Source organism: Ictidomys tridecemlineatus, chromosome 1 (assembly GCF_052094955.1).
Source record: "Ictidomys tridecemlineatus isolate mIctTri1 chromosome 1, mIctTri1.hap1, whole genome shotgun sequence".
Lineage (NCBI taxonomy): Eukaryota > Metazoa > Chordata > Mammalia > Rodentia > Sciuridae > Ictidomys > Ictidomys tridecemlineatus.
Genome location: NC_135477.1, coordinates 157,771,013 through 157,786,483, shown reverse-complemented (window position 1 = coordinate 157,786,483; position 15,471 = coordinate 157,771,013). Strand labels below are relative to the sequence as shown.

Here is a 15,471-nt window from a genome sequence, read left to right as displayed (position 1 = left end):
CCCTCCTGTATATGTTAGATAATCTCTGAATTAGTTATAATACCTAATACAATGTAAGTGCTATGTGAATGGATGTTACACTGTATTGTTTTTGTGAAAAATGCCAAGAAAAAAGTCTGTACATGTTTCATATGGATGCAATTTTTTCTCTAAATATTTTCAATCTGTGGTTGGTTGAACCTGCATATTAGGACCCTGCAGATATGAACAGCCAACTGTGTTGTTTTTATAAGCCCTACCACATTGTACAAAGGACTATAATACATATGTGTTCAACCCAAATTCTGAAAGTGTATCAGTTCTAGGAATAAGTGTGAGATGAAAAGGAGGAGACGGGCATCTCACCCGTGGCCCTAGGGAACGTCCCCAGCCACGCACCATTGGGTGAGCCCAGTGCAAGGCAGGCAGCTGAGACCTGGCCTTATATCTGTCAGTATTACTGACAGAGCCTAGGGTAGTTCTGCCATCTGCTCCTTTCTTCAGAAAGCCCCTGCCCTGTCAGCAGAACCATCAAGCTGACCATCTCCCAGGCAAGCTGCTTGCAGCTGGTGATAACCAGAATCAGTCTTGGGAAGGAGAATCAGACTCTCCTCCCTGAGAGTCCTAATGGCTATGCAGGGATGGGCTGCAGAAACATCTCCAGTGATTCATCTAAGCAGCCCACTGTGCAGAGGCCTAAAGGGAAATTTCATCACGCTAACATGGTTTTATTTTTATTTTTCTTAGGCATCTCTTCTCACTCGTCTTTTATTCTAATCATCATAATATGGTCCATTCATTTTTAAACGTTTCCACCCCATTTATCTAACAGTGCAAGTGATCACTACAGCCAACTAAATCAGTCCATTTAAATTCCAAGTACTTCATTCTCTCCACATCCAGGGCATGCAGACATCTGCCAGACAAACACAGAGCAGCTGTAGATCAAACTCATAAGTTAATGGAAAGTCCTGGTTGATCAACATCTGGTTCAGTCCTTCCTCAAGGGTCCTCTTTAGGCCTGCAGCTTGCTTTGAGATGACCATCTAGGGTTTGCACCTTCCTCCTCTGGTGAGGTTACCATGAGGTCTTCATTTCATCTGGCTTCACATTCCCTGGCCCTGTGTCCTATTAGCCAGGAGCCAGTATCTTCAAGCAAACACAGTACCCATCAACTGAGCAGCCTGGGCTCCTATGATTACAGACTTCTGCAAGCCCAGCCCACAAATTAGAACCGTCTTCCTTGCTCTAAGGACTTCCTAGAATGGTCCAGAACTCAGGTAGTGTGCCAAGGTTGTAAAGATGTCCAATTCCCCACCCAAAGCTGAAGTCCACAGCAGAATCCAGAAGCCACAGCAAGAAGAAAATACTGAGCAGCAGATCAGGATACAAAGATGCAGAAGGTACAAATCTGAGCTCCTTAACAGGCCAAAGGGAGAGACAGAAAACAGACAGACTGTGAGACAGAAAGGTGGAGGGAAACCAAAATGTGAATCAAAGATAAGGCCACTGGGGGAAATGCCTGGCTTTTGGTACCCAAGCATCTTGCTTGACTGGAAACTCAGAAATAAATCCAGGGTTCCTGGAGAGCTGCTTGCCCAGAAGCATCTGGACTCTCACAGAAAACAGTGGCTTTCTACATTTGGATTTGGATGCCTCCTGTCCCACAGAGCCAGCCTCCGGGGCCCCACTCTGAAAGTCATTCTGGGAAAAGTCTGTCTGAAATCTGCAGTGATTGCTGGGAGCCTTCAGAAGCCCCAAAGTCGAGCCGTCACCTATTCAACATCTTGGGCCTTGGTGGACAGGGAGAGATTGTGGTCCTAGGTCTGGCTGATTTCTAAAGGCAGCAAATGGCTTGCCTTCAAACATGCCTTTTGTATGCAACCCAACCAATCCAAATCCCATGTCCCAACCAATAAGTTTATCTAACTCTAACACTTCAAATCAATAGTTCTCCTGCCCTAAATCACTACAAAGATAGGCACCAAACAACTAGGGACCAATCTGTAGCCCAAATCCTGCAAGAATTACTTAACTGTGCAATCCTAAACTTGCTCAGCTTGCCTTCCCTGCCCTGCCCCTTCCTTCCCCGGAAAACCACCAGGAAAGCTCTGGCCCTTGCTCTCTGCCATGTCTTCCTCTCTTGACACCCCCTGGTGCTTCCACATGTGGCCCGGCTTTTCTTTCGAGGTGGTTTTCTCCACATCTGTCATCCTTTGTTCCCCCCCTATTGAATATTTTATTTCAAAATTCAGCCTCTGATGTCATAATTACAAAATATTTAAAAATCAACATTTTATAAGGATGCTGCCACATTAAAAAAAAATCACCTCTTCCTAAACTTGTGGTTTCTACAGATTTATAGATACCATGTTTGTTTTATATGGACTTTGAGAATGGAATGAATTGAAATGAATTTAAATTTCTTCCTTAGTTCCTATCTTCTTCCTACTATCTGTCTTTGGCATCTCTTGAATAAATTCTACCTTTCTGGGATATTTGTAAGGTTCTATAATTTGTTTCTTTTTTTTTAAACATGCTCCATAATCTCATTTTTCAGTTGTTCTTGATCATGTGACTTGTAATCAGGGTTCAAAACAATAACAGCCCTTACATCAGGGCTGCTGACAACAGCTGACTCTGAAAGGAAGGGTGCTCCATCGAGGCACTTTCTACCTCAAATGGCCCAATCCAGTAAACAGAGGATAATATGATGTCATCTGATCTTGCAACAAACCAGAAATAGCCATCTTTCTCCCTACACCCTTTGTCACCTGTGACATAGAAGTTGCCTTGTAGAGTTTAAGCTATTTTTGAGGAATTATCTACATAATGAGTAAAGGCAAAATGGTCAGTTAGGTAGAAGAACTTGGATTCCAATATCTCCTTGTTCCGGAGGCAGAATATTGCTGTTTTCATCTAAAATCTTAACATCAAAAGCAGGAGAAGGTTTTCCCAGGCTTATTTTTTCATTCTCTTAAATTTCCACAGATTAGCACTGTTTCTGTCTGTATCCTTCATAGATATCCAGGCTGGTCCTATTTCTCCATTGTTCCATCATTTCTGGAATGACCAGTGCCCTAGCACTCATGCACTGCTTCAAGCTTTGAATTTATAGCTGCATGTATCATTCTGTATAAGCATTTGGTATGCAGTTGGTGCTGAATAGAAAATAGTCATGGGAAACTTGGAGAGTGTTTGTAAGATGGAAATTGACCCAAAATGGGCCAATGGTGTGCCGATATGCATGTTCCTTGGATCCTTGGAGAAGAGAAACTATTCCACGCAGATTTTACCCAGCTTGTGTCTAAGGTATACCACATCATATCCAAGGGTGTCAAATCCAGGCAGAATCTTCCATTTATAGATAATCCTAAACCAAAACTGCAGTGGGTGTGTATGATCAATTTAGGAGGTCCAGTTCTTGCACTGGTAAAGTAAATGCCCATCATCTCAGGGTGTTTTGTCTTCACACTGGTGTGGCTGTCACTGGCGTGTTTCATCATCTCCTTGAGGTGTTCCCAACCCTCTCTGGAGTTTAGAGACACAATTAGCTTGGAGTGGACATTTTCACATTTAGATACCATCCATTGCTGGGCCACTGTGTCATTGGTAATAATGCACTTTGCTTTTGAAGACTGTAGTGTGTAGAGGAGGTCTTTCTGGGTCAGCTGAGTGGTTCCTGGCATAAGAACTGTCCCAGCAGGAGTTGGGATCAGGTTCATGTTCCTCCAAGTCAAAGAATGAATGCTGCTGAGGTAAGCAAGTGAGCAGGAATTTTATTAAAAAGGAGAGTGAGAGAAAGATTCAGAATCCTGGCACAGTGTGCCTGGGAGGGGCAAGAGTGCCCCACATCTGTCATCTTACCATACCTGATTAAAATAAAGTCCTAGGAGCATTTAAAGATAATCTGAAAGACAAAGGGGGGCTGGTGGAGGAAAGAGTTCTCTGTCCCTGGAGAGAGAGAGAGAGAGAGAAAGCTGCATGCAGCAGCTATGTGAAAGGAGCTTGAGGGACATCATTTTGCATGAGGGACGTGGCTCATCCACCGTGATCTTCAGGAAGGTCAAATGAGACCCAACCATGGTAAGTCTCCAGGGACCCAGATCAGGGTGGACAAGGGAGCAAGGTGGGTCTGAAGCTTCAAACTGCAGACGCCAGGCCCACTTGGACCCTATTCCAAGAAAGTGTGATTCAGTAGATCTTGGGTGGAGCCTGGGAATTTGTCTTCACTGCTTCTCAGATACATCTGATGCATAGCCAGATATGGGTTATACATTACAAAATGTAAGGCATTGTCAATTTTAATAATATTAACAATGGCAGCAGCAATAATAGCTACCATTCATGGAGTGCTTCTGTGCCAAGTGCTCGTTATGTGTTATTCCTAATTCCCACAACACTGCCAGCTATGGCTTGAACATGTCCCCAGCCCAAAATTCATGTGTTGGAAACTTAATCCTGAATACAATGGTGTTGAGAGGTGGGATCTTTAAGTGGTGAGTAGGTGAGGAGGGCTGTGCCCCATAAATGGATTAATTCTGTTATCACAGGATTTGTTATTGCAGAAGTGGGTTCCTTATTAAAAGGATGTGGTCAGCCTGATTTTCCTCTTTGCCATGTGTGCTGGCCCTTCCAGTATGTTGTGATACATCATGAAATGGCCTCTCCACATACTGGCACCATGCTCTTGGACTTCCTTGTCTCTAGAATCACAAGCCAAATACAACTTCTATTGCTTATCATTTCCTCAGTCTGTGGTATTCTGTTGTAGAAGCAGAAAACAGATCAAGATATCCTTTAAAGGGATTATTATTTCCATTTTATAGTCAGAAAAACTGAGGCTTAGGCTGGTTATGCAATGTGCCCAAGGTCACCCAGGTTGTCAATGAGAGAGGTGGGAAGTCCAGTCAGATCCCAAAGCCAGTACCATTACTCTTCTTATGTCAGTCATCTCTGATCAGTCTATGGGCTAATTAAGGATACCTGGTATTCCATGAAAACTCACTGAGCAGGACTCTTAGGGCTCTTACACAGATCTCCAGCATCGCTCTGGGGTTTGTTTATCGTTGCTTAAAAACAAGCAACTTGCCGACTGTAGTGGTGCATACCTGTATTCCCAGTAACTCAGGAGGTTAAGGCAGGAGAATCATGAGTTTAAAGCCAGCCTCAGCAACTTAGTGAGACCCTGTCTCAAAATTAAAAATTGAAAAAGAGGGGGCAGGAATGTGGCTCAGTGGTTATGCACCCCCTGGGCTCAAAGCTGAGTACCCCAAACAAGCAAACAAAAAACCAAGCACTTTGAGAACCTTGGGATAAAGATGCTGAACAATCATAGCAGATTATTAGTTTTGCATTCAAATGAGTTCATTTCTCTTAATAAGATCTAACTATTTTTATTCCCCGCAACCTCATGAAACAGTGCTCAGCACTAGTGTCTACACACAGCCCCCATCTTACCCCTTGCAAAAGGAAAGCAGAGTTCAGTAAGAGGCTTGAGGTCATTCTCAGTCAGGAAAATGAACTTACTTTGAAAAAATTCTTTAGAACAAGAGCTCTTAACCGGGCTGCAGGAAATTCTCAAAACACATGAGATTTTGCATGAATAGGCACTTCTGTCTGTGCCCTGAGCTTTAATCAGGGTCTCAAAGGAGCCCCAGAGAGCCAGAATCTTGACTCAGTTTCTTTCATAATTAACTTTAAGGGTTCCCCTGCCTAGTTCTTCTTTCCTTGTTTTCAGTGAAACTAGAACTTGTTCCCCAAACAGGCATCCAGTAAAATGGAGCTCACAAATATGTTATGGTAATATAGTAGTAGGCTACATAATATAAATCTAAATGTTCCATTCCTTTATTATATTCATAACTAAATAATTATTTTATTGAAGTTCAACGCTTCCCTCCTTCCTGAAATCTTGGCATCTTCTGAGATGTAAAAATAAAAAATTTAGGGATGGGGTTGTAGCTCAGTGGTAGATTGCTTGACAAGCAGCATCAAACCCTGAGTTTGATCATCAGCATTGCAGAAAATAAAATAAAGTAAAAATAAAAATTCATATTGAAATAGTCAACCTGTCCTACTTCTTTCTTAATCCTTCTAACTGCAGAGGAATGTGGCTTACTGCAGAGTAATTATATTATGGACATGATTTTACTAAATAAATATTAATCAAGGTTGGGGATATAGTTCAGTGGTAGAGTGTTTGTCTAGCTGGATTCCATCCTAGTACCACATGCACAAATTGATAAATAAATAAATATTTATCAATTCACATATCACATTTTTAGTAAGTCCGGTTCCCAGCACTGATTTAGGTATAGGAGATTCCAGTGCAAACAAACCAATAAAGAAGCCAGTTGTTCTCAAGAAACTTGCATTTCAATGGGGGAGTATAAATTATAAACCATAAATCATGAATTAGAGAATGAAAGAGAGAGAGAGAGAAGGTAGTAATAAACATGTTTTAGTTCCCTGAGGCTGCTATAACAAAACCCCATGAATCTGGTGGCTTAAAACAGCAGAAGTGTATTTCACTATTCTAGAGGCCAAACGACTAACATCAAGGTATTGGCAGGGCTACGTTCCCTCTAAAAGCACTAAAGGAGGATTCTTGCTTACCTCTCTCTTAGCTTCTGGTGGTTGCCAGCAATCCTTGACTTGTAGACTCACCAATTTCATTTCTTCCTGAGTCATCACATGGCATTTTCCCTGGGTCTGCCTCTGTGTCTAAATTCCCTCATCTTATGTGAACACCAATCACCGGGTTAGGATCCACCCTAATCCAGTGAGAATTAATCTTAATTGATTATATCTAGAAAGACTCTATTTCCAATAAGAACACCTTTCTATGCAGCAGGAAGTTAAGGCTTTCCATATGTATTTTGTGGGGGACACAACATAACCCTAACAAGTAAAGAAATTTTAAGTGGCTACAAGGGAGACAGAGTGACAAATGCTAGCATGACCTGCCAGTTTCCTTGGAGGAGATGCCACTGGAGCAGAAACCTAAATGAAGAGAAGGAATAAGCCATGAGGACATCTAGGTGAAGGAATTTGAGGCAGAGACATCCAATTAAGCCCTGTCTGCATGTTTGACTCTCAGAAACCACAAAATGATACATGTTTGTTGTTTGAACCATTAGTTCTGGGATAACTGTTGGGAGCTGTCAATAACACACAGTCACCCTGTATTGACCTTGTCTTTGTATTTGATTACTACTGATGTATAACAAATTACCTCTAATTTGGCAGCTTAAAACTTCCTTCCTTCCTTCCTTCCTTCCTTCCTTCCTTCCTTCCTTCCTTCCTTCCTTCCTCTCTCTCTCTCTCTCTCTCTCTCTCTCTCTCTCTCTCTCTCTCTCTTTCTTTCTTATTTATGTATTTATTTATTTAGTGATTCTGGGGATGGAAACCAGGGCCTTGCACACACTAGGCAAGAACTCTACCCCTGGGTTTCACCCCAGTCCCAGAAGCTTAAAACTTTAGGTCAAAACTCTGCATCTTCTGTTCAGGGTCTCACAAGGTTGTATCATGGTGGTGGCACGATGTGTTCCTTTTAGGGACTCAGGGGGGCTTTTACAAGCTCACATAGCTGTTGGCAGAATTTAAGTCCTTGCGGTTGAAAGAAAGAGGCCTTCCTGTTCTTATTAGTTAATGGCCAGGAACTCTTCTTAGCTCCTGGAGGCTGTCCACAGTTCCTGGCCACTTGGCCCCCTGTAAAGGCTCTCACTCTGTAAATCTCTCTGATTTCATCTCTTTCTCATTCTAGATTCATGTTGATAGGACTCATGAGATTAGGTCAGGCACACCTGGGTAATCTCCCTTTTCAATACTGACAATCATATTTTATTATAAAAGATACAGCCAGATGAAGAGGCACATCAAGATCTTCAGTAGAGGAACCTGTCCCCATGGAGTTAAACTCATCACCCTCCCACCCTCCCTGAGGATTTAGCAGGTCACCCAAACCTCATCATTTTCAGTTTTTGCTGAGGTTTCATTGTATTGGCATGATTGATAAGATGACTGGCCACTGGTGACTAAATTTAATCTCCAGCGCCTCTCCATCCCCAGAAGTCAGGGGCTGAGGCAGAGAGGTCTAACCCCCATGATAAATTCTCTTTGGATAAATTTAAAGGCATCTGTTTGAGTAACATTATTTATACTGGCAAAATCCTTTTTCCGTGGACACAATCGTGACAATACCCCATCATACATATTCCTAGAGGTTGCATCTGATTCCGCCTTGCTCGCTTTTCAGACTCGTGACTGGAACCATGGGCTGCGCATGCGCGGTGTGCGCCAGTCCGCAATGCCAGTCAGGGCTGCTTTAGTGTGAATAGAGGCAGAAATTCTTGACCCCTCTGTTCCATGCTCACCACCCTGGAGATTCACGTCCCATTTCATCTCATCTTCCCTTACATGCAGGCGTTCCTAACTCCTCTGTTATATAGATGAGAAAACTAAGGCTCAAAGGACTTTGTTGACTTCTCCAAGCTCCCAAATGTAAAGTGAGAGAACCAGGATTGGAGTCCAGGGTGTCAGAAAGTAAGGATTCCAATTCCAGTGTTATTACTTTCTGTGCCACTGCACCCCCCTCAGCCTCACTCTGCCCATCCTTAGGGTGGGGTGTTCAGAATATTCATTCTACCTCCCTCACAGGGTTGTTTGGGTTCTAGAAGCCACAGTGGCTGGAATTGCATCTTCTTAACAGCAAAGAGCCATAAAAGGCTGAGGGAGCGTGGCTGTTGACATTACTTTTAAGTCTTTTTGTTTTCATTTCCTGGAAGAAATTGTTTTGTAGGCATCCTGAGGATTTAGAAAACAACCAAGCCATTAGCTCTCTGGAGGCTCACAAATCCCTGAGCAGGAGTGATAGCAACTGGGGCTTGGGGGGAAAGGCATCAATTCATCCTACAACAGCGGCAGAGTGGCAGGGTGGGCATAGGTTTTCCCTTTCTCAAACCAGGGATGCCTGTGAGCAGAATCTTCTGGTTTTGCTCCTATTTATGCAGGGTACTGAGTCACTGAAGTAACCCAGCAATCCATTTTGCATAAAAACAAATGACTTGTTTAAATGAAAAGCAGACAACATTAAGTAGAATTGTCCCCCAAAGAGTGTCTTTCATGCCTCCTTATTAGGCGCCAGTAGGTCTTCTAGACAGTTTGGCCCCAAAGGAGAAGTGGCTAATTGCTGCGCATGTTGCCTAATCAGGAAGCAAAGACCTTGCAAGACATTTGAAGGTTCATCTTAGAAATGCAAACCAGCTTGAACTCTCTTCAAGTGACAACACACATGTTTACAACAGTGTCCCTCCTGCCCTCCCTCCCTCTCTCCTCAAGAAAAGTCTCAGAATGAGAAGAAAAAAACGTTTTGAAGTATAGCACACAGTCATTTGTTATGCAGGCTGGAATTAGTTTGGATGTTGATTCTAATAGGTGCAGTGTGCTACTCAGATGCTTGTGAAGGTCCTTTGAGGTAGAAATGATCATGTCCATTTCACAGAGGAGAACGTCAAGACTGAGGGGGAACTAAAGACCAGAAGGCAGGTGCCAGTTATTCCAAGTTTAGACTCCCAGGCTTCTCATTTCTGCTGAGGGAGGTCTCAGGGGCCTGGACAGAGCTGGGCATACAGATGGAGTTGGTGTAGGGAGGACATGAGATTCCAACCCATGAGGGAAGCAGGCTGGGGAAGAGGCCAGGGCTGGGGGGGTCTTGCTTGATCATGCCTGGGGCCATCCTGTAGACTCCTTTGAACCCATTTGGGCATTAGAGGTGAAAGTTCTTTCCGAGTCCTGTTTAGAAGATTGATATGTGAGAGGGGAAGATATCAGGATTTGGCCAGAAGAAGCAATGAGTTGCCAAGATGCCTGGGGAGGTCAGGAGAACTCAGTGTAGCCCTGTTTCCCTGGATTACAAGTCTGCTGCAGAAGGACTGACCTTCAGGCTCAATACAATAGTGTTTTTCTTACACAGCCTACTTGTCATTTCTTTATTACCCAAGTGCTGTGGATTTTCTCACCTCTGGTGTCATTTGCTTGGAAAGTGCTCCTTCCTTTAGCATTCCCCATACCAGCATGGGGGAATATCTGGGTGAGCTCCCCTAAAATGTTTCCCATTTGGGTAGCAGACTATTCTAGTGCCAAACAATCTCCTCCCTTTCTGTGTCCCTAGAGAAATCAAAATAATGATTTCAATTAATATTTGGGAATAACACCTTTGGCCTGTTATTTTTATCAAACCCAAGTCATATACTTGGGTTTGAACAGAATTAGTTGGGAAAGAAGCTGACAGGGCCCTTTGAAGGAACTCTTTGGTGCCTTCCCTTATCAGCAATGACATAGTAAAAAGGTATCCCCCACAAGGACATAGAGGTCCCAGAGTTTTGCAAGGCACAGAGTGCCAGAATTTCTGGGTTTGGGCATCACACTTTGGCATCAAAACAATATTGGAATTCTAAGAGGGACCACTTTCTGTATAATTGGGTTTCCTTATAATCTAGGTTTCCCCAGGCCATGCCAGGTCCAGGGGACAGCCAGGAGATAAGGCACTCAGGATCTTCATCAGGATAACAGTCACCACCTCAGTATGATTATGATGATGAATGACCACGTTGATGACACTGAGTACTTAACAATAAGGTAGTGCATTTAGGAGCAGGGTTTAATGTGAAGTGGGTACTCTTATATATCTTTAGTTTATGGCTGAAGAAATGGAGGCTCATGGAGTCTGCTCAAACTTGCACAACCATTGAAGTCCAGAGCTAGGATCTGCACAGGGCTATCCTACTCCAAAGTCTGTGCTCCTGACCCCGGCACTGCATGACACCTTGACTATTGCTCCTCTTCCCTCCTGGCCCCTCCCTGATGCAGCTTCACCTGTTGCCGGCCACTGGGTATATCAGCTCACCCCATGTCCCATGGTGGCAGGGAGAGGCCACTCTCCCACTATAGGTGCTTATAGCTATTATACCCCAGAAGGAATTATGGGCCCCTCAGACTAGAGGACATGGGACAGTTTTCAGGACATGACCAGAGGGTGTCTGGGTAATGTTATGTTGAGACGATGTATTGGGGGGACATATGAAGAAATCTGACTTTGGACAGAAATTATATTATATTCATATTCATCTTAGGTGTGACAATGACACTACAATTATGCAAGAGGAAAAACTTGTAATCAGTGAGAGATACAGAATAAAATATTTGCAAGTGACATGTCAGGTCTCCAGATTCTACAGTTTGGGTCTGGAATGTTCTCAAAGTCCCAGGTGTTGAAGCTTGATCTCCAGCTTGGTGTTGGGAAGTGCTGGGAACTTTAAGAGTTGGGACACAGTGGGAGGGTTTAGATCATTGAGGGCATGCCCTTGAAAGAGATCAGGGAATGTTGGTCTCTTTCTCTTTTTTGCTTTCTGAGGTGCTGCCTTGCCATAGATCCAAAAGCAACAGGGTCAACTGACTGTTGACTAAAACTTCCAAAACGGAGCCCAAATAAACCTTTTGTTTTTTTAAAATTGTTTTTCCTGGGTATTTTGTTACAGAAATTAAAAAGCTGATTGACAGACACACTGGAATTTGCTTTGGAATACGCTGGACAAAAAAAAAAGAAAAGAAAAAAGGAAAGAAAAGGTGAGAGTTAGATGAACCCACATCAGTACATTGATAATTGCTGAAACTGGAGGATGAGTTCATGGGGGATGGCTATTAGCTTGATCTTCAAAGCAAGCTAAAGTAAGTAAGCCTACCTCAGACAGAACAGGCCAGGTTCCAGACTGTCCTCGGTCCTCAGTCACCTGAGTCCCCACTGCTATTTCTCCAGAAGGCTAAGGGAATTCTTAACCAGTGAAACCATTATAAACTTCAACCAATTATTTTGTTTTGGCTCAGGGTGGGGGGGTACCAGGGATTGAACTCAGGGGCACTCAACCACTGACCCACATCCCCAGCCCTATTTTGTATTTTATTTAGAGACAAGGTCTCACTGAGTAGCTTAGCGCCTTGCTTCTGCTGAGGCTGGCTTTGAACTCACCACGCTCCTGCCTCAGCCTCCCGAGCCGCTGGGATTACAGGCACGTGCCATGGTGCCTGGACAACCAGACAATTTTTTTAAAACACTTGAGAAGTCATGGATAGCTAGTACCAAACTGCTGGTTTCTGATCCCTGGCTCCTGTCACCTTCATCTGGGTCTAGTTGTCTAGACAAGGTCCCAAGGACACAGGCTCCCATGACTTTGGCCTCTAATCGATTCCTTGCACCATTGTCCAGCTTCAGGTCTCAGATACCTGAGTCTGAGAAGGTATAGCTACCTCATGACTCACCTTCTCTCTTGAAATCTTTTCCTTGAAACCCAAGAACAAGTTAGCTTTCAAAACAGTACATCTGTGTAGATTGGTTTCCTCCTAAAATATCACCTCCATGGCTATATGATGGGTATGTTTATCAAACTCACAGAACCAACCATAAGGAGGTACCACTTCATAAACGTTAGGATGGCTGTGATCAAAAAACAAAGTGACAAGTGATGGCCAGGATATGGAGAAGCCAGAATGTTGGTGGGAATGCATAACAATGTAGCCATTTTGGAAAACAGTATGGATGGAGCAGCCTCAGAAAGTGAACCGTGACTTTTGTCATGTGACTCAGCAATTCCAGTCCTTGGAATATATACACATCCCAAGCAAATGAAAGTAGGAACTTGCACATTAAAGTTCATACAACATTATTCACAATAGCCAAAAAGAGGTGGAAACAATCCAAATCTCCATTCACGGATGAATGGATAACAAATTATGTTCTATCCATAAAATGGAATGTTGTTCAGCCTCAAAAAGGAAGGGGATTCTGACATGTGCTACAACACAGGGGAACCAAAGACAATGTGCTGAGTGACATGCCACACACAGAAAGGACAAATCGTGTATTATTCTACTTATATGAGGTACTACAGGAGGGTGGTGGTGATGGTTTTACAACATTGTGAGTGTATTTAATACCACTGAACTGTTCACTTAAATATCATTTGGATGGTAAACTTTATGCAGTGTGTATTTTACCACAATTTTTAAAATGTACATAAAAGTTTATAGAATGGGACAGCTAAGAAGAATGAGTTTTACTGTATATAAATTATACTTCAAGGAGCTTAACTTAAAAAAGAAATCACCACCTATAGCTCTTTTGGGAAAAGTTATTTAGATAGCTCATTCTCTTCCTCTCTTTTGCTGGTGAGATGGCCTGGTGGAAGGGAGAGGGAGATACCCAGAAGAATGGGACACCAGGAGGGAGCGAGTAGGGGTGGGGTGGGGAGGTCATGAACAGACACAGGGCGTTTTGCACTTCTTCCTGGCTTTCTTCTCTCCTTTTACCCAATCACACAGTTCAAGCTGGTCCATCCCGGGAATAAACTGCTATTTCTCCGGAAGGCTGAGGTCACATCCCGGGTGTATGAAATATCCAGAGTAGGGTACCTATTCTCTCAGAGACCCCATTTTCCTTCAGGAGCTCTCGAGAGGTCTTTGACTTGGAGGTTAATTAAAAATACAGACCCTGGAGCCAGGCTATCTGCAAGAAAATTCCAGCTCAAACGTTTATCATCCTGTGACCTTGGTGAAGTCACTAAACTTCTCTTTGCTCCTGTTTTCTCATCTGTTAAATGGGGATAATAATAGTGCTTACCTCACGGGGTGTGGAAAGGATTAAATTGCACTTAATAAGCTTCTCATTTGTTTATTTGGTTAACCTTTAACTATTATTGGTGCATGTATAGGTCTCTACCCTTGAAATAGAAATTCTTTCAGAGTGAGACTCTGTCTTACTGGGGATTCCTGTCTTCTGGGCACTGCACAGGGTCAGGTACCAAATGAAAGCTCTAATCCTCATTGTGAGAGAAGATACTCTCCAGAGGCCCTTACTTCATAACTCCTGAGGATCTGTGAACCCAAGAGATTCAGAAATACCTTCCCTGTGCCATAAACCATTCCTTACCGGTCCATAGTTGCAGTCCAAATTAAACCATACCTCCTAGCCTGAGAAGGGAGGGAATTTGCCAGCCTTCTAACTTTGCTTGCTAAGGAAAAAATACTTTGGAGAAGATTCAAGGCAAAGGAGCCATCAAGGTAAGAATTCCTACCTATAGTGCTGCATGCTCCCTGTCTGCATGGGCTACCCAGCCTCATAGAATTTCCTCAGTTAGTCACTGGCCCCATCCTGTAAACCACCCTTACAATAACATTAGTGTATCTTTTCTTTTCCTTTTTTTGTTCATGTATAGGTGCTAGGGATGGAACCCAGAGCCTTCTGTGTGCTAGGCAAAGGCTCTACCACTAAGCCACATCCCCGACCCAACACATCTTTACATGAGTGACTTCCAGAGCCCAGCCCTTTGGGCAGACTCTACACTTCTAGGGCTCCAAAGAGGAGAGTTCAAGAAAGAACTTTCTCATTGGCCCATCCAGACCTAGGCAGGCCAGAAATGGCAGGTGGATCTGACATTGGTAGCCAAAGTGGCTGCATTTGAAAAATCACAGGTCTTTCCAAAGCACAGCCGCCTGACTCTGACAGAACATCTTCCCCTGGCTGGTAGACTGGGCACCACTGATACTCTTTGGCGGGGTCTGCTTTAGAGGAAATCAACCCCGACAGCAAAAGGCAACATATGTAATCACACTAGGCCACGAGTCACTGCCAACCCCAAACCTATTTCTTTCACAAATCCCAGAAGGGATTTTTTTATTAGGTAAGAGCCCCTAGTGTGAATGTAGCTGCCAGTACTAAGGAAGTCCAACTTAAATCCCTCTTTCCTGCGTATGGAACATGAGGGTTTATTTTGGCGATTCAGTCTGTTTCTAATTCAACTATTAGAGAAACCACAGAGGGGAAAGGGTAAAAGGTGTATGAGAGTGCAGATCAGTTCTAGTCTTGAAATACCCCAGGGTGTCTCAATTATATGGGGGGAGGCTATGAAAATCTTAAAACATTCTTCAATAAAATTAACTTTCAGTTGCCTAGAAGGACACATTCGGCTTTGATTCAGTAGATATGCATGGAGGGCTGACCAAGCCAGACACCATATAGTCTTTCCTGGTAGAGGTGAAAATGTGCAATGGTTTGGATATGGTTTGAATGTGTGCCCCAGGGGTTTGTGTGTTGGAGCCTGGCCCCCAGTGTGGTGGTATTATGAGATGGTGGGACCTTTGAGCAGTGGGGCTTAATGCAAAGTGATTAGGTCATTGGGTCACTGCCTTCTGAAAGGAATTTAGTTTTCTGGGACCCTGGTTAGTTCTCGAAGAAGTTTTTATAAAAATGAAATACTGGCCCCTCTGTAGCTTCTTGTCTTACCATGTGATCTCTCCCTCTCATACACACTCCCACCAGAGCCAGAGCCATGCTGTTTGAATGCTCAGCCAAACTGGGAGCTCACTAAACCTCTCCTCTTTTTTGTACTGGGGATTGAACCTAGGGGTGCTTGACCACTGAGCCACATCTCCAGCCAT

The 15,471-nt window shown here is 43.5% G+C and overlaps 1 protein-coding gene and 1 pseudogene across 2 annotated transcripts in view; both read right to left on the bottom strand.

Moving 5' to 3' along the window:
• The window catches only part of Col23a1 (collagen type XXIII alpha 1 chain), a 361,425-nt gene that overhangs the window by 252,143 nt on the left and 93,811 nt on the right, over window positions 1-15,471 (bottom strand). The window lies entirely within an intron of this gene.
• Window positions 701-15,471, bottom strand: part of LOC144366143 (acyl-coenzyme A synthetase ACSM3, mitochondrial pseudogene) — a 108,081-nt pseudogene continuing 93,310 nt past the window's right edge. The window contains exon 3 of the transcript XR_013425018.1: window positions 701-3,732. The product of XR_013425018.1 is annotated as an acyl-coenzyme A synthetase ACSM3, mitochondrial pseudogene (transcript). The remainder of the gene's footprint in view (window positions 3,733-15,471) is intronic.